Source organism: Camelus dromedarius, chromosome 29, assembly GCF_036321535.1.
Source record: "Camelus dromedarius isolate mCamDro1 chromosome 29, mCamDro1.pat, whole genome shotgun sequence".
Taxonomy (NCBI): Eukaryota; Metazoa; Chordata; class Mammalia; order Artiodactyla; family Camelidae; genus Camelus; species Camelus dromedarius.
In genome coordinates, this window is record NC_087464.1 from 2,626,797 (window position 1) to 2,645,730 (window position 18,934).

Here is an 18,934-nt window from a genome sequence, read left to right on the forward strand (position 1 = left end):
TGCCCTAGCCCCCGGGGGGGCAACGTGCTGGACCTCAGTTTCGATGAGAACGACGGTAGTGAGTTCTCACTCATTTTGTTCAGATTTCCAAGGAATGCATATGAGGGAGTCATCATCGATCCGAGCACGTGCTGGCATGCTGGAGAACTCAACGCGGCAGGCTGGGCGGCTCCACAGAGGAGCCGACGAGCTCGGAGACCTCCAGCAAGCTGAGCAAACCAGAGCCAGCAAGCCACTGAGAAACAGCCACCGTCCATCTTTCTTGCCCGACTTTCGGGCAGTCAGAGAAAACCCGAAAGGAGACGCCAGGACTTGGGGTGGGGGAGGGGAAGGCGTACCGTCATCCTGAGAGATCCCTGGGAAGGGTCAGCACCCTGGGGCCGACCCACTGCTTGGGGGACTTCCGGCCACCAGCAGTCACCAGAAAACGACAGGGACGTCTTGTCTTGGCTGACGGCAAGGCTGGCCTGGCCACTCCACCTGGCAAGGGGACAGAAATCACATGCACGCTTCAGAGGTGGACCCAGGTTCTCAGAGAGCAAGCTTCATGCCAATCAACCTTTATCTATGGGGAAGCCCGCAATCAATTACCCACCTTCCTCTTTCCTGGGACACCAATCAATGCGTGTCCCAGCCCACTAGGGGAGGGGACTTGGCATATGGGATTTTGATGGGTGTGTGTGTGTGAGTGTGTGCATGCCTCTGGCTGTGTGTGTGTGTGTGTGTGTGTGTGTGTGTGCCTCTGTGTGTGTGCGTCTGTATGTGTGCTTCTGTGTGCCTGCCGATGGGCGTGAGTGTGCGGCTGTATCTCGGTCTGGTTTCCTGTGTTTCCTCTTTGCCCCCCTAAAGATCACAGGGCCTGAAAATGCACGCTTTGCTCTCCGTTCCACAGAAGCCTGCCCATCCAGAAAAGCACCAGAGACCTCTGCTTCCAAAGTGGCCATGTCATCTTGGCCCTCTCGGGGCCGCTGCAATAGGCCAAGGATTCCTTCTCTCCGACAGCCATTCCTTCTGCTCAGAGCCAACCGCACCAACCTACAGCAATTTCCTGGCCCTGGATGGGATATTGACGAAGTCATTCTGTCGCCAAAGGCCTCCACAGGATAGGCGTACCTGGAGGCTCTACCCAGTGCCTATGGATGTCAACCCCAAAACCATGTACATGAAAGGTCACACCACCCTGATCCAGGCTCCAGGGCACAAGCAGTCTGTATACAAGTCACACCTCGGAGCTGCTCCAATCAAGAAGCCTGTGCCTGTGAGTTCTGCCCAAACGCCTCCACAGGGCGGATGAGAACGCCCAGAGGAGAAGTGGTGGGGAGCCTCAATGAGCCAGGGCCGAACCCCACAGCAACCAGGACACTCGCGTGTCCAGCAGCTGCCGAGACCCACCTGGGGGGCAGTTTGGCGCCCCTGACCTTCGAAGGAAATTTCAAACACTCGGCATCCCGGTCCAAACATTTGTGCGAACGGACCAAGGGCCAGTTACCCTGCAGGCATCTTCACTTAATCCGCGTACAGGCCAGACACCGAGCTTCAGCGGAGATGGTCAGGAAGGATGTCCACATGGGTGAAGCTACCCCCTCGATACTCAACCTTGGATCCCTTCTCCGCACAGTAACTCCACAAAGGGCCTCACAGAGATCCAATGGCCCGTTCATGAGGCCCACAGAAAGTCCAATCACAGAAGACCTCTCCCGGGAAAGGAATCTTTGAACTGGGCGACATGAGGAGGTGGCTGTCCACAGCAGCCCATCCAGGACCTCAGCAAACATATGCCATGCCCACGCACTAGCAGGGCTAAAGGTCAGCACATGCCATGGGGAAGGGGACCCTCTGGGCCAGAAACGTGGCTCCCGCCTAAAGGAACACTTGAACATTGCACATTCATGGACCAAGAGGCCAAGGGGCTAAAGGCCATGTTTCTGTCAGTCATCTGGAGCCCGGCTGCCAGCGGATCTCTCCCAGGTTCCTGCAAGACACCTTTTGGGAGTCTCTTGGACGAGTCAGCAAGCCAAGACTTCAGGGGTCTGCTAGCACTGCCCATCCATATGGACCAGAAAAGCCTTCCTCCCTAGGCTTTTATGGACAGACCCTCTTCAAACAGACACATTCCTCAGACTTCCAGCACAGCAGGAGGAACAACAGGACGACAGCGTGGCTCAGGAAAACACACAAAACCACGCCAGAGTTAACCTCACCGGACCCTTCCCTTCCGGTCTCGGCCATCAGCTACCGCAGATGCTTGGAGGCAGCGCTGAGTCCTCAGCACGCCCCGTGCTTGTGCCCTGGCACCGACACGGCGGCAGTGGGTGCAGTAGGGAGCTGCAGGGCTAGCACCGCCACCCAGTCCCTCAGCCTGCTCCCGGCACTTCAGCCACCGGGAAACGCCGCATAGCCACTGGGCACTCAGCAGTCCTCACCAAGACGAAGGAAGTCCAGATCACGCATGGCACACGCCTCCACTGCTGCTCCATGGGAAAAAACACCCACACCTCTTCTCCTGGGCTCGGAGACACACTCGACCTCGGGCCACCCCCCAAACAGCATGCAGCTGCCTCAAACCAACTTATCCATGCCACCTGCTCACAGGGCCTTGGCCAATTTGGCACTCCCCCTTCGACCAGCAGCAGAGGACCTGGCCACTGTCACATCCCACAACGGCCACTCAAACAGCGACCTCCGATTCCAGCTGCCTCGACGAATGCTTGCACACGACCGACCCTCAGACGGGAGGCTGTCTAATGCTGGCGCCGTGGGGGGTGTTTGCAGCAGTGGGAACAAGGGCAAGCTGCCCCTCACGCCTAACTATGCCCTAGCCCCCGGGGGGGCAACGTGCTGGACCTCAGTTTCGATGAGAACGACGGTAGTGAGTTCTCACTCATTTTGTTCAGATTTCCAAGGAATGCATATGAGGGAGTCATCATCGATCCGAGCACGTGCTGGCATGCTGGAGAACTCAACGCGGCAGGCTGGGCGGCTCCACAGAGGAGCCGACGAGCTCGGAGACCTCCAGCAAGCTGAGCAAACCAGAGCCAGCAAGCCACTGAGAAACAGCCACCGTCCATCTTTCTTGCCCGACTTTCGGGCAGTCAGAGAAAACCCGAAAGGAGACGCCAGGACTTGGGGTGGGGGAGGGGAAGGCGTACCGTCATCCTGAGAGATCCCTGGGAAGGGTCAGCACCCTGGGGCCGACCCACTGCTTGGGGGACTTCCGGCCACCAGCAGTCACCAGAAAACGACAGGGACGTCTTGTCTTGGCTGACGGCAAGGCTGGCCTGGCCACTCCACCTGGCAAGGGGACAGAAATCACATGCACGCTTCAGAGGTGGACCCAGGTTCTCAGAGAGCAAGCTTCATGCCAATCAACCTTTATCTATGGGGAAGCCCGCAATCAATTACCCACCTTCCTCTTTCCTGGGACACCAATCAATGCGTGTCCCAGCCCACTAGGGGAGGGGACTTGGCATATGGGATTTTGATGGGTGTGTGTGTGTGAGTGTGTGCATGCCTCTGGCTGTGTGTGTGTGTGTGTGTGTGTGTGTGTGTGCCTCTGTGTGTGTGCGTCTGTATGTGTGCTTCTGTGTGCCTGCCGATGGGCGTGAGTGTGCGGCTGTATCTCGGTCTGGTTTCCTGTGTTTCCTCTTTGCCCCCCTAAAGATCACAGGGCCTGAAAATGCACGCTTTGCTCTCCGTTCCACAGAAGCCTGCCCATCCAGAAAAGCACCAGAGACCTCTGCTTCCAAAGTGGCCATGTCATCTTGGCCCTCTCGGGGCCGCTGCAATAGGCCAAGGATTCCTTCTCTCCGACAGCCATTCCTTCTGCTCAGAGCCAACCGCACCAACCTACAGCAATTTCCTGGCCCTGGATGGGATATTGACGAAGTCATTCTGTCGCCAAAGGCCTCCACAGGATAGGCGTACCTGGAGGCTCTACCCAGTGCCTATGGATGTCAACCCCAAAACCATGTACATGAAAGGTCACACCACCCTGATCCAGGCTCCAGGGCACAAGCAGTCTGTATACAAGTCACACCTCGGAGCTGCTCCAATCAAGAAGCCTGTGCCTGTGAGTTCTGCCCAAACGCCTCCACAGGGCGGGTGAGAACGCCCAGAGGAGAAGTGGTGGGGAGCCTCAATGAGCCAGGGCCGAACCCCACAGCAACCAGGACACTCGCGTGTCCAGCAGCTGCCGAGACCCACCTGGGGGGCAGTTTGGCGCCCCTGACCTTCGAAGGAAAGTTCAAACACTCGGCATCCCGGTCCAAACATTTGTGCGAACGGACCAAGGGCCAGTTACCCTGCAGGCATCTTCACTTAATCCGCGTACAGGCCAGACACCGAGCTTCAGCGGAGATGGTCAGGAAGGATGTCCACATGGGTGAAGCTACCCCCTCGATACTCAACCTTGGATCCCTTCTCCGCACAGTAACTCCACAAAGGGCCTCACAGAGATCCAATGGCCCGTTCATGAGGCCCACAGAAAGTCCAATCACAGAAGACCTCTCCCGGGAAAGGAATCTTTGAACTGGGCGACATGAGGAGGTGGCTGTCCACAGCAGCCCATCCAGGACCTCAGCAAACATATGCCATGCCCACGCACTAGCAGGGCTAAAGGTCAGCACATGCCATGGGGAAGGGGACCCTCTGGGCCAGAAACGTGGCTCCCGCCTAAAGGAACACTTGAACATTGCACATCCATGGACCAAGAGGCCAAGGGGCTAAAGGCCATGTTTCTGTCAGTCATCTGGAGCCCGGCTGCCAGCGGATCTCTCCCAGGTTCCTGCAAGACACCTTTTGGGAGTCTCTTGGACGAGTCAGCAAGCCAAGACTTCAGGGGTCTGCTAGCACTGCCCATCCATATGGACCAGAAAAGCCTTCCTCCCTAGGCTTTTATGGACAGACCCTCTTCAAACAGACACATTCCTCAGACTTCCAGCACAGCAGGAGGAACAACAGGACGACAGCGTGGCTCAGGAAAACACACAAAACCACGCCAGAGTTAACCTCACCGGACCCTTCCCTTCCGGTCTCGGCCATCAGCTACCGCAGATGCTTGGAGGCAGCGCTGAGTCCTCAGCACGCCCCGTGCTTGTGCCCTGGCACCGACACGGCGGCAGTGGGTGCAGTAGGGAGCTGCAGGGCTAGCACCGCCACCCAGTCCCTCAGCCTGCTCCCGGCACTTCAGCCACCGGGAAACGCCGCATAGCCACTGGGCACTCAGCAGTCCTCACCAAGACGAAGGAAGTCCAGATCACGCATGGCACACGCCTCCACTGCTGCTCCATGGGAAAAAACACCCACACCTCTTCTCCTGGGCTCGGAGACACACTCGACCTCGGGCCACCCCCCAAACAGCATGCAGCTGCCTCAAACCAACTTATCCATGCCACCTGCTCACAGGGCCTTGGCCAATTTGGCACTCCCCCTTCGACCAGCAGCAGAGGACCTGGCCACTGTCACATCCCACAACGGCCACTCAAACAGCGACCTCCGATTCCAGCTGCCTCGACGAATGCTTGCACACGACCGACCCTCAGACGGGAGGCTGTCTAATGCTGGCGCCGTGGGGGGTGTTTGCAGCAGTGGGAACAAGGGCAAGCTGCCCCTCACGCCTAACTATGCCCTAGCCCCCGGGGGGGCAACGTGCTGGACCTCAGTTTCGATGAGAACGACGGTAGTGAGTTCTCACTCATTTTGTTCAGATTTCCAAGGAATGCATATGAGGGAGTCATCATCGATCCGAGCACGTGCTGGCATGCTGGAGAACTCAACGCGGCAGGCTGGGCGGCTCCACAGAGGAGCCGACGAGCTCGGAGACCTCCAGCAAGCTGAGCAAACCAGAGCCAGCAAGCCACTGAGAAACAGCCACCGTCCATCTTTCTTGCCCGACTTTCGGGCAGTCAGAGAAAACCCGAAAGGAGACGCCAGGACTTGGGGTGGGGGAGGGGAAGGCGTACCGTCATCCTGAGAGATCCCTGGGAAGGGTCAGCACCCTGGGGCCGACCCACTGCTTGGGGGACTTCCGGCCACCAGCAGTCACCAGAAAACGACAGGGACGTCTTGTCTTGGCTGACGGCAAGGCTGGCCTGGCCACTCCACCTGGCAAGGGGACAGAAATCACATGCACGCTTCAGAGGTGGACCCAGGTTCTCAGAGAGCAAGCTTCATGCCAATCAACCTTTATCTATGGGGAAGCCCGCAATCAATTACCCACCTTCCTCTTTCCTGGGACACCAATCAATGCGTGTCCCAGCCCACTAGGGGAGGGGACTTGGCATATGGGATTTTGATGGGTGTGTGTGTGTGAGTGTGTGCATGCCTCTGGCTGTGTGTGTGTGTGTGTGTGTGTGTGTGTGTGTGCCTCTGTGTGTGTGCGTCTGTATGTGTGCTTCTGTGTGCCTGCCGATGGGCGTGAGTGTGCGGCTGTATCTCGGTCTGGTTTCCTGTGTTTCCTCTTTGCCCCCCTAAAGATCACAGGGCCTGAAAATGCACGCTTTGCTCTCCGTTCCACAGAAGCCTGCCCATCCAGAAAAGCACCAGAGACCTCTGCTTCCAAAGTGGCCATGTCATCTTGGCCCTCTCGGGGCCGCTGCAATAGGCCAAGGATTCCTTCTCTCCGACAGCCATTCCTTCTGCTCAGAGCCAACCGCACCAACCTACAGCAATTTCCTGGCCCTGGATGGGATATTGACGAAGTCATTCTGTCGCCAAAGGCCTCCACAGGATAGGCGTACCTGGAGGCTCTACCCAGTGCCTATGGATGTCAACCCCAAAACCATGTACATGAAAGGTCACACCACCCTGATCCAGGCTCCAGGGCACAAGCAGTCTGTATACAAGTCACACCTCGGAGCTGCTCCAATCAAGAAGCCTGTGCCTGTGAGTTCTGCCCAAACGCCTCCACAGGGCGGATGAGAACGCCCAGAGGAGAAGTGGTGGGGAGCCTCAATGAGCCAGGGCCGAACCCCACAGCAACCAGGACACTCGCGTGTCCAGCAGCTGCCGAGACCCACCTGGGGGGCAGTTTGGCGCCCCTGACCTTCGAAGGAAAGTTCAAACACTCGGCATCCCGGTCCAAACATTTGTGCGAACGGACCAAGGGCCAGTTACCCTGCAGGCATCTTCACTTAATCCGCGTACAGGCCAGACACCGAGCTTCAGCGGAGATGGTCAGGAAGGATGTCCACATGGGTGAAGCTACCCCCTCGATACTCAACCTTGGATCCCTTCTCCGCACAGTAACTCCACAAAGGGCCTCACAGAGATCCAATGGCCCGTTCATGAGGCCCACAGAAAGTCCAATCACAGAAGACCTCTCCCGGGAAAGGAATCTTTGAACTGGGCGACATGAGGAGGTGGCTGTCCACAGCAGCCCATCCAGGACCTCAGCAAACATATGCCATGCCCACGCACTAGCAGGGCTAAAGGTCAGCACATGCCATGGGGAAGGGGACCCTCTGGGCCAGAAACGTGGCTCCCGCCTAAAGGAACACTTGAACATTGCACATCCATGGACCAAGAGGCCAAGGGGCTAAAGGCCATGTTTCTGTCAGTCATCTGGAGCCCGGCTGCCAGCGGATCTCTCCCAGGTTCCTGCAAGACACCTTTTGGGAGTCTCTTGGACGAGTCAGCAAGCCAAGACTTCAGGGGTCTGCTAGCACTGCCCATCCATATGGACCAGAAAAGCCTTCCTCCCTAGGCTTTTATGGACAGACCCTCTTCAAACAGACACATTCCTCAGACTTCCAGCACAGCAGGAGGAACAACAGGACGACAGCGTGGCTCAGGAAAACACACAAAACCACGCCAGAGTTAACCTCACCGGACCCTTCCCTTCCGGTCTCGGCCATCAGCTACCGCAGATGCTTGGAGGCAGCGCTGAGTCCTCAGCACGCCCCGTGCTTGTGCCCTGGCACCGACACGGCGGCAGTGGGTGCAGTAGGGAGCTGCAGGGCTAGCACCGCCACCCAGTCCCTCAGCCTGCTCCCGGCACTTCAGCCACCGGGAAACGCCGCATAGCCACTGGGCACTCAGCAGTCCTCACCAAGACGAAGGAAGTCCAGATCACGCATGGCACACGCCTCCACTGCTGCTCCATGGGAAAAAACACCCACACCTCTTCTCCTGGGCTCGGAGACACACTCGACCTCGGGCCACCCCCCAAACAGCATGCAGCTGCCTCAAACCAACTTATCCATGCCACCTGCTCACAGGGCCTTGGCCAATTTGGCACTCCCCCTTCGACCAGCAGCAGAGGACCTGGCCACTGTCACATCCCACAACGGCCACTCAAACAGCGACCTCCGATTCCAGCTGCCTCGACGAATGCTTGCACACGACCGACCCTCAGACGGGAGGCTGTCTAATGCTGGCGCCGTGGGGGGTGTTTGCAGCAGTGGGAACAAGGGCAAGCTGCCCCTCACGCCTAACTATGCCCTAGCCCCCGGGGGGGCAACGTGCTGGACCTCAGTTTCGATGAGAACGACGGTAGTGAGTTCTCACTCATTTTGTTCAGATTTCCAAGGAATGCATATGAGGGAGTCATCATCGATCCGAGCACGTGCTGGCATGCTGGAGAACTCAACGCGGCAGGCTGGGCGGCTCCACAGAGGAGCCGACGAGCTCGGAGACCTCCAGCAAGCTGAGCAAACCAGAGCCAGCAAGCCACTGAGAAACAGCCACCGTCCATCTTTCTTGCCCGACTTTCGGGCAGTCAGAGAAAACCCGAAAGGAGACGCCAGGACTTGGGGTGGGGGAGGGGAAGGCGTACCGTCATCCTGAGAGATCCCTGGGAAGGGTCAGCACCCTGGGGCCGACCCACTGCTTGGGGGACTTCCGGCCACCAGCAGTCACCAGAAAACTACAGGGACGTCTTGTCTTGGCTGACGGCAAGGCTGGCCTGGCCACTCCACCTGGCAAGGGGACAGAAATCACATGCACGCTTCAGAGGTGGACCCAGGTTCTCAGAGAGCAAGCTTCATGCCAATCAACCTTTATCTATGGGGAAGCCCGCAATCAATTACCCACCTTCCTCTTTCCTGGGACACCAATCAATGCGTGTCCCAGCCCACTAGGGGAGGGGACTTGGCATATGGGATTTTGATGGGTGTGTGTGTGTGAGTGTGTGCATGCCTCTGGCTGTGTGTGTGTGTGTGTGTGTGTGTGTGTGTGTGTGCCTCTGTGTGTGTGCGTCTGTATGTGTGCTTCTGTGTGCCTGCCGATGGGCGTGAGTGTGCGGCTGTATCTCGGTCTGGTTTCCTGTGTTTCCTCTTTGCCCCCCTAAAGATCACAGGGCCTGAAAATGCACGCTTTGCTCTCCGTTCCACAGAAGCCTGCCCATCCAGAAAAGCACCAGAGACCTCTGCTTCCAAAGTGGCCATGTCATCTTGGCCCTCTCGGGGCCGCTGCAATAGGCCAAGGATTCCTTCTCTCCGACAGCCATTCCTTCTGCTCAGAGCCAACCGCACCAACCTACAGCAATTTCCTGGCCCTGGATGGGATATTGACGAAGTCATTCTGTCGCCAAAGGCCTCCACAGGATAGGCGTACCTGGAGGCTCTACCCAGTGCCTATGGATGTCAACCCCAAAACCATGTACATGAAAGGTCACACCACCCTGATCCAGGCTCCAGGGCACAAGCAGTCTGTATACAAGTCACACCTCAGAGCTGCTCCAATCAAGAAGCCTGTGCCTGTGAGTTCTGCCCAAACGCCTCCACAGGGCGGATGAGAACGCCCAGAGGAGAAGTGGTGGGGAGCCTCAATGAGCCAGGGCCGAACCCCACAGCAACCAGGACACTTGCGTGTCCAGCAGCTGCCGAGACCCACCTGGGGGGCAGTTTGGCGCCCCTGACCTTCGAAGGAAATTTCAAACACTCGGCATCCCGGTCCAAACATTTGTGCGAACGGACCAAGGGCCAGTTACCCTGCAGGCATCTTCACTTAATCCGCGTACAGGCCAGACACCGAGCTTCAGCGGAGATGGTCAGGAAGGATGTCCACATGGGTGAAGCTACCCCCTCGATACTCAACCTTGGATCCCTTCTCCGCACAGTAACTCCACAAAGGGCCTCACAGAGATCCAATGGCCCGTTCATGAGGCCCACAGAAAGTCCAATCACAGAAGACCTCTCCCGGGAAAGGAATCTTTGAACTGGGCGACATGAGGAGGTGGCTGTCCACAGCAGCCCATCCAGGACCTCAGCAAACATATGCCATGCCCACGCACTAGCAGGGCTAAAGGTCAGCACATGCCATGGGGAAGGGGACCCTCTGGGCCAGAAACGTGGCTCCCGCCTAAAGGAACACTTGAACATTGCACATTCATGGACCAAGAGGCCAAGGGGCTAAAGGCCATGTTTCTGTCAGTCATCTGGAGCCCGGCTGCCAGCGGATCTCTCCCAGGTTCCTGCAAGACACCTTTTGGGAGTCTCTTGGACGAGTCAGCAAGCCAAGACTTCAGGGGTCTGCTAGCACTGCCCATCCATATGGACCAGAAAAGCCTTCCTCCCTAGGCTTTTATGGACAGACCCTCTTCAAACAGACACATTCCTCAGACTTCCAGCACAGCAGGAGGAACAACAGGACGACAGCGTGGCTCAGGAAAACACACAAAACCACGCCAGAGTTAACCTCACCGGACCCTTCCCTTCCGGTCTCGGCCATCAGCTACCGCAGATGCTTGGAGGCAGCGCTGAGTCCTCAGCACGCCCCGTGCTTGTGCCCTGGCACCGACACGGCGACAGTGGGTGCAGTAGGGAGCTGCAGGGCTAGCACCGCCACCCAGTCCCTCAGCCTGCTCCCGGCACTTCAGCCACCGGGAAACGCCGCATAGCCACTGGGCACTCAGCAGTCCTCACCAAGACGAAGGAAGTCCAGATCACGCATGGCACACGCCTCCACTGCTGCTCCATGGGAAAAAACACCCACACCTCTTCTCCTGGGCTCGGAGACACACTCGACCTCGGGCCACCCCCCAAACAGCATGCAGCTGCCTCAAACCAACTTATCCATGCCACCTGCTCACAGGGCCTTGGCCAATTTGGCACTCCCCCTTCGACCAGCAGCAGAGGACCTGGCCACTGTCACATCCCACAACGGCCACTCAAACAGCGACCTCCGATTCCAGCTGCCTCGACGAATGCTTGCACACGACCGACCCTCAGACGGGAGGCTGTCTAATGCTGGCGCCGTGGGGGGTGTTTGCAGCAGTGGGAACAAGGGCAAGCTGCCCCTCACGCCTAACTATGCCCTAGCCCCCGGGGGGGCAACGTGCTGGACCTCAGTTTCGATGAGAACGACGGTAGTGAGTTCTCACTCATTTTGTTCAGATTTCCAAGGAATGCATATGAGGGAGTCATCATCGATCCGAGCACGTGCTGGCATGCTGGAGAACTCAACGCGGCAGGCTGGGCGGCTCCACAGAGGAGCCGACGAGCTCGGAGACCTCCAGCAAGCTGAGCAAACCAGAGCCAGCAAGCCACTGAGAAACAGCCACCGTCCATCTTTCTTGCCCGACTTTCGGGCAGTCAGAGAAAACCCGAAAGGAGACGCCAGGACTTGGGGTGGGGGAGGGGAAGGCGTACCGTCATCCTGAGAGATCCCTGGGAAGGGTCAGCACCCTGGGGCCGACCCACTGCTTGGGGGACTTCCGGCCACCAGCAGTCACCAGAAAACGACAGGGACGTCTTGTCTTGGCTGACGGCAAGGCTGGCCTGGCCACTCCACCTGGCAAGGGGACAGAAATCACATGCACGCTTCAGAGGTGGACCCAGGTTCTCAGAGAGCAAGCTTCATGCCAATCAACCTTTATCTATGGGGAAGCCCGCAATCAATTACCCACCTTCCTCTTTCCTGGGACACCAATCAATGCGTGTCCCAGCCCACTAGGGGAGGGGACTTGGCATATGGGATTTTGATGGGTGTGTGTGTGTGAGTGTGTGCATGCCTCTGGCTGTGTGTGTGTGTGTGTGTGTGTGTGTGTGTGTGCCTCTGTGTGTGTGCGTCTGTATGTGTGCTTCTGTGTGCCTGCCGATGGGCGTGAGTGTGCGGCTGTATCTCGGTCTGGTTTCCTGTGTTTCCTCTTTGCCCCCCTAAAGATCACAGGGCCTGAAAATGCACGCTTTGCTCTCCGTTCCACAGAAGCCTGCCCATCCAGAAAAGCACCAGAGACCTCTGCTTCCAAAGTGGCCATGTCATCTTGGCCCTCTCGGGGCCGCTGCAATAGGCCAAGGATTCCTTCTCTCCGACAGCCATTCCTTCTGCTCAGAGCCAACCGCACCAACCTACAGCAATTTCCTGGCCCTGGATGGGATATTGACGAAGTCATTCTGTCGCCAAAGGCCTCCACAGGATAGGCGTACCTGGAGGCTCTACCCAGTGCCTATGGATGTCAACCCCAAAACCATGTACATGAAAGGTCACACCACCCTGATCCAGGCTCCAGGGCACAAGCAGTCTGTATACAAGTCACACCTCGGAGCTGCTCCAATCAAGAAGCCTGTGCCTGTGAGTTCTGCCCAAACGCCTCCACAGGGCGGATGAGAACGCCCAGAGGAGAAGTGGTGGGGAGCCTCAATGAGCCAGGGCCGAACCCCACAGCAACCAGGACACTCGCGTGTCCAGCAGCTGCCGAGACCCACCTGGGGGGCAGTTTGGCGCCCCTGACCTTCGAAGGAAATTTCAAACACTCGGCATCCCGGTCCAAACATTTGTGCGAACGGACCAAGGGCCAGTTACCCTGCAGGCATCTTCACTTAATCCGCGTACAGGCCAGACACCGAGCTTCAGCGGAGATGGTCAGGAAGGATGTCCACATGGGTGAAGCTACCCCCTCGATACTCAACCTTGGATCCCTTCTCCGCACAGTAACTCCACAAAGGGCCTCACAGAGATCCAATGGCCCGTTCATGAGGCCCACAGAAAGTCCAATCACAGAAGACCTCTCCCGGGAAAGGAATCTTTGAACTGGGCGACATGAGGAGGTGGCTGTCCACAGCAGCCCATCCAGGACCTCAGCAAACATATGCCATGCCCACGCACTAGCAGGGCTAAAGGTCAGCACATGCCATGGGGAAGGGGACCCTCTGGGCCAGAAACGTGGCTCCCGCCTAAAGGAACACTTGAACATTGCACATTCATGGACCAAGAGGCCAAGGGGCTAAAGGCCATGTTTCTGTCAGTCATCTGGAGCCCGGCTGCCAGCGGATCTCTCCCAGGTTCCTGCAAGACACCTTTTGGGAGTCTCTTGGACGAGTCAGCAAGCCAAGACTTCAGGGGTCTGCTAGCACTGCCCATCCATATGGACCAGAAAAGCCTTCCTCCCTAGGCTTTTATGGACAGACCCTCTTCAAACAGACACATTCCTCAGACTTCCAGCACAGCAGGAGGAACAACAGGACGACAGCGTGGCTCAGGAAAACACACAAAACCACGCCAGAGTTAACCTCACCGGACCCTTCCCTTCCGGTCTCGGCCATCAGCTACCGCAGATGCTTGGAGGCAGCGCTGAGTCCTCAGCACGCCCCGTGCTTGTGCCCTGGCACCGACACGGCGGCAGTGGGTGCAGTAGGGAGCTGCAGGGCTAGCACCGCCACCCAGTCCCTCAGCCTGCTCCCGGCACTTCAGCCACCGGGAAACGCCGCATAGCCACTGGGCACTCAGCAGTCCTCACCAAGACGAAGGAAGTCCAGATCACGCATGGCACACGCCTCCACTGCTGCTCCATGGGAAAAAACACCCACACCTCTTCTCCTGGGCTCGGAGACACACTCGACCTCGGGCCACCCCCCAAACAGCATGCAGCTGCCTCAAACCAACTTATCCATGCCACCTGCTCACAGGGCCTTGGCCAATTTGGCACTCCCCCTTCGACCAGCAGCAGAGGACCTGGCCACTGTCACATCCCACAACGGCCACTCAAACAGCGACCTCCGATTCCAGCTGCCTCGACGAATGCTTGCACACGACCGACCCTCAGACGGGAGGCTGTCTAATGCTGGCGCCGTGGGGGGTGTTTGCAGCAGTGGGAACAAGGGCAAGCTGCCCCTCACGCCTAACTATGCCCTAGCCCCCGGGGGGGCAACGTGCTGGACCTCAGTTTCGATGAGAACGACGGTAGTGAGTTCTCACTCATTTTGTTCAGATTTCCAAGGAATGCATATGAGGGAGTCATCATCGATCCGAGCACGTGCTGGCATGCTGGAGAACTCAACGCGGCAGGCTGGGCGGCTCCACAGAGGAGCCGACGAGCTCGGAGACCTCCAGCAAGCTGAGCAAACCAGAGCCAGCAAGCCACTGAGAAACAGCCACCGTCCATCTTTCTTGCCCGACTTTCGGGCAGTCAGAGAAAACCCGAAAGGAGACGCCAGGACTTGGGGTGGGGGAGGGGAAGGCGTACCGTCATCCTGAGAGATCCCTGGGAAGGGTCAGCACCCTGGGGCCGACCCACTGCTTGGGGGACTTCCGGCCACCAGCAGTCACCAGAAAACGACAGGGACGTCTTGTCTTGGCTGACGGCAAGGCTGGCCTGGCCACTCCACCTGGCAAGGGGACAGAAATCACATGCACGCTTCAGAGGTGGACCCAGGTTCTCAGAGAGCAAGCTTCATGCCAATCAACCTTTATCTATGGGGAAGCCCGCAATCAATTACCCACCTTCCTCTTTCCTGGGACACCAATCAATGCGTGTCCCAGCCCACTAGGGGAGGGGACTTGGCATATGGGATTTTGATGGGTGTGTGTGTGTGAGTGTGTGCATGCCTCTGGCTGTGTGTGTGTGTGTGTGTGTGTGTGTGTGTGTGTGCCTCTGTGTGTGTGCGTCTGTATGTGTGCTTCTGTGTGCCTGCCGATGGGCGTGAGTGTGCGGCTGTATCTCGGTCTGGTTTCCTGTGTTTCCTCTTTGCCCCCCTAAAGATCACAGGGCCTGAAAATGCACGCTTTGCTCTCCGTTCCACAGAAGCCTGCCCATCCAGAAAAGGACCAGAGACCTCTGCTTCCAAAGTGGCCATGTCATCTTGGCCCTCTCGGGGCCGCTGCAATAGGCCAAGGATTCCTTCTCTCCGACAGCCATTCCTTCTGCTCAGAGCCAACCGCACCAACCTACAGCAATTTCCTGGCCCTGGATGGGATATTGACGAAGTCATTCTGTCGCCAAAGGCCTCCACAGGATAGGCGTACCTGGAGGCTCTACCCAGTGCCTATGGATGTCAACCCCAAAACCATGTACATGAAAGGTCACACCACCCTGATCCAGGCTCCAGGGCACAAGCAGTCTGTATACAAGTCACACCTCGGAGCTGCTCCAATCAAGAAGCCTGTGCCTGTGAGTTCTGCCCAAACGCCTCCACAGGGCGGGTGAGAACGCCCAGAGGAGAAGTGGTGGGGAGCCTCAATGAGCCAGGGCCGAACCCCACAGCAACCAGGACACTCGCGTGTCCAGCAGCTGCCGAGACCCACCTGGGGGGCAGTTTGGCGCCCCTGACCTTCGAAGGAAATTTCAAACACTCGGCATCCCGGTCCAAACATTTGTGCGAACGGACCAAGGGCCAGTTACCCTGCAGGCATCTTCACTTAATCCGCGTACAGGCCAGACACCGAGCTTCAGCGGAGATGGTCAGGAAGGATGTCCACATGGGTGAAGCTACCCCCTCGATACTCAACCTTGGATCCCTTCTCCGCACAGTAACTCCACAAAGGGCCTCACAGAGATCCAATGGCCCGTTCATGAGGCCCACAGAAAGTCCAATCACAGAAGACCTCTCCCGGGAAAGGAATCTTTGAACTGGGCGACATGAGGAGGTGGCTGTCCACAGCAGCCCATCCAGGACCTCAGCAAACATATGCCATGCCCACGCACTAGCAGGGCTAAAGGTCAGCACATGCCATGGGGAAGGGGACCCTCTGGGCCAGAAACGTGGCTCCCGCCTAAAGGAACACTTGAACATTGCACATTCATGGACCAAGAGGCCAAGGGGCTAAAGGCCATGTTTCTGTCAGTCATCTGGAGCCCGGCTGCCAGCGGATCTCTCCCAGGTTCCTGCAAGACACCTTTTGGGAGTCTCTTGGACGAGTCAGCAAGCCAAGACTTCAGGGGTCTGCTAGCACTGCCCATCCATATGGACCAGAAAAGCCTTCCTCCCTAGGCTTTTATGGACAGACCCTCTTCAAACAGACACATTCCTCAGACTTCCAGCACAGCAGGAGGAACAACAGGACGACAGCGTGGCTCAGGAAAACACACAAAACCACGCCAGAGTTAACCTCACCGGACCCTTCCCTTCCGGTCTCGGCCATCAGCTACCGCAGATGCTTGGAGGCAGCGCTGAGTCCTCAGCACGCCCCGTGCTTGTGCCCTGGCACCGACACGGCGGCAGTGGGTGCAGTAGGGAGCTGCAGGGCTAGCACCGCCACCCAGTCCCTCAGCCTGCTCCCGGCACTTCAGCCACCGGGAAACGCCGCATAGCCACTGGGCACTCAGCAGTCCTCACCAAGACGAAGGAAGTCCAGATCACGCATGGCACACGCCTCCACTGCTGCTCCATGGGAAAAAACACCCACACCTCTTCTCCTGGGCTCGGAGACACACTCGACCTCGGGCCACCCCCCAAACAGCATGCAGCTGCCTCAAACCAACTTATCCATGCCACCTGCTCACAGGGCCTTGGCCAATTTGGCACTCCCCCTTCGACCAGCAGCAGAGGACCTGGCCACTGTCACATCCCACAACGGCCACTCAAACAGCGACCTCCGATTCCAGCTGCCTCGACGAATGCTTGCACACGACCGACCCTCAGACGGGAGGCTGTCTAATGCTGGCGCCGTGGGGGGTGTTTGCAGCAGTGGGAACAAGGGCAAGCTGCCCCTCACGCCTAACTATGCCCTAGCCCCCGGGGGGGCAACGTGCTGGACCTCAGTTTCGATGAGAACGACGGTAGTGAGTTCTCACTCATTTTGTTCAGATTTCCAAGGAATGCATATGAGGGAGTCATCATCGATCCGAGCACGTGCTGGCATGCTGGAGAACTCAACGCGGCAGGCTGGGCGGCTCCACAGAGGAGCCGACGAGCTCGGAGACCTCCAGCAAGCTGAGCAAACCAGAGCCAGCAAGCCACTGAGAAACAGCCACCGTCCATCTTTCTTGCCCGACTTTCGGGCAGTCAGAGAAAACCCGAAAGGAGACGCCAGGACTTGGGGTGGGGGAGGGGAAGGCGTACCGTCATCCTGAGAGATCCCTGGGAAGGGTCAGCACCCTGGGGCCGACCCACTGCTTGGGGGACTTCCGGCCACCAGCAGTCACCAGAAAACGACAGGGACGTCTTGTCTTGGCTGACGGCAAGGCTGGCCTGGCCACTCCACCTGGCAAGGGGACAGAAATCACATGCACGCTTCAGAGGTGGACCCAGGTTCTCAGAGAGCAAGCTTCATGCCAATCAACCTTTATCTATGGGGAAGCCCGCAATCAATTACCCACCTTCCTCTTTCCTGGGACACCAATCAATGCGTGTCCCAGCCCACTAGGGGAGGGGACTTGGCATATGGGATTTTGATGGGTGTGTGTGTGTGAGTGTGTGCATGCCTCTGGCTGTGTGTGTGTGTGTGTGTGTGTGTGTGTGCCTCTGTGTGTGTGCGTCTGTATGTGTGCTTCTGTGTGCCTGCCGATGGGCGTGAGTGTGCGGCTGTATCTCGGTCTGGTTTCCTGTGTTTCCTCTTTGCCCCCCTAAAGATCACAGGGCCTGAAAATGCACGCTTTGCTCTCCGTTCCACAGAAGCCTGCCCATCCAGAAAAGGACCAGAGACCTCTGCTTCCAAAGTGGCCATGTCATCTTGGCCCTCTCGGGGCCGCTGCAATAGGCCAAGGATTCCTTCTCTCCGACAGCCATTCCTTCTGCTCAGAGCCAACCGCACCAACCTACAGCAATTTCCTGGCCCTGGATGGGATATTGACGAAGTCATTCTGTCGCCAAAGGCCTCCACAGGATAGGCGTACCTGGAGGCTCTACCCAGTGCCTATGGATGTCAACCCCAAAACCATGTACATGAAAGGTCACACCACCCTGATCCAGGCTCCAGGGCACAAGCAGTCTGTATACAAGTCACACCTCGGAGCTGCTCCAATCAAGAAGCCTGTGCCTGTGAGTTCTGCCCAAACGCCTCCACAGGGCGGGTGAGAACGCCCAGAGGAGAAGTGGTGGGGAGCCTCAATGAGCCAGGGCCGAACCCCACAGCAACCAGGACACTCGCGTGTCCAGCAGCTGCCGAGACCCACCTGGGGGGCAGTTTGGCGCCCCTGACCTTCGAAGGAAAGTTCAAACACTCGGCATCCCGGTCCAAACATTTGTGCGAACGGACCAAGGGCCAGTTACCCTGCAGGCATCTTCACTTAATCCACGTACAGGCCAGACACCGAGCTTCAGCGGAGATGGTCAGGAAGGATGTCCACATGGGTGAAGCTACCCCCTCGATACTCAACCTTGGATCCCTTCTCCGCACAGTAACTCCACAAAGGGCCTCACAGAGATCCAATGGCCCGTTCATGAGGCCCACAGAAAGTCCAATCACAGAAGACCTCTCCCGGGAAAGGAATCTTTGAACTGGGCGACATGAGGAGGTGGCTGTCCACAGCAGCCCATCCAGGACCTCAGCAAACATATGCCATGCCCACGCACTAGCAGGGCTAAAGGTCAGCACATGCCATGGGGAAGGGGACCCTCTGGGCCAGAAACGTGGCTCCCGCCTAAAGGAACACTTGAACATTGCACATTCATGGACCAAGAGGCCAAGGGGCTAAAGGCCATGTTTCTGTCAGTCATCTGGAGCCCGGCTGCCAGCGGATCTCTCCCAGGTTCCTGCAAGACACCTTTTGGGAGTCTCTTGGACGAGTCAGCAAGCCAAGACTTCAGGGGTCTGCTAGCACTGCCCATCCATATGGACC

General features: G+C 57.8%; 7 non-coding genes across 7 annotated transcripts; all 7 read right to left on the minus strand.

Moving 5' to 3' along the window:
* Positions 1–29: 29 nt before the first annotated feature.
* Positions 30–122, minus strand: LOC135319650 (small nucleolar RNA SNORD116). Its single transcript, XR_010378450.1, has one exon. It is a non-coding gene; the product is annotated as a small nucleolar RNA SNORD116 (small nucleolar RNA).
* A 2,718-nt stretch (positions 123–2,840) lies between these two features.
* Positions 2,841–2,933, minus strand: LOC135319651 (small nucleolar RNA SNORD116). Its single transcript, XR_010378451.1, has one exon. It is a non-coding gene; the product is annotated as a small nucleolar RNA SNORD116 (small nucleolar RNA).
* Positions 2,934–5,651: 2,718 nt separating this feature from the next.
* LOC135319652 (small nucleolar RNA SNORD116) lies at positions 5,652–5,744 on the minus strand. The gene has a single exon (XR_010378452.1). It is a non-coding gene; the product is annotated as a small nucleolar RNA SNORD116 (small nucleolar RNA).
* A 2,720-nt stretch (positions 5,745–8,464) lies between these two features.
* On the minus strand, positions 8,465–8,557 carry LOC135319653 (small nucleolar RNA SNORD116). The gene has a single exon (XR_010378453.1). It is a non-coding gene; the product is annotated as a small nucleolar RNA SNORD116 (small nucleolar RNA).
* A 2,722-nt stretch (positions 8,558–11,279) lies between these two features.
* LOC135319654 (small nucleolar RNA SNORD116) lies at positions 11,280–11,372 on the minus strand. The gene has a single exon (XR_010378454.1). It is a non-coding gene; the product is annotated as a small nucleolar RNA SNORD116 (small nucleolar RNA).
* Positions 11,373–14,092: 2,720 nt separating this feature from the next.
* On the minus strand, positions 14,093–14,185 carry LOC135319655 (small nucleolar RNA SNORD116). Its single transcript, XR_010378455.1, has one exon. It is a non-coding gene; the product is annotated as a small nucleolar RNA SNORD116 (small nucleolar RNA).
* A 2,722-nt stretch (positions 14,186–16,907) lies between these two features.
* On the minus strand, positions 16,908–17,000 carry LOC135319656 (small nucleolar RNA SNORD116). Its single transcript, XR_010378456.1, has one exon. It is a non-coding gene; the product is annotated as a small nucleolar RNA SNORD116 (small nucleolar RNA).
* Between the last annotated feature and the right edge of the window lie 1,934 nt (positions 17,001–18,934).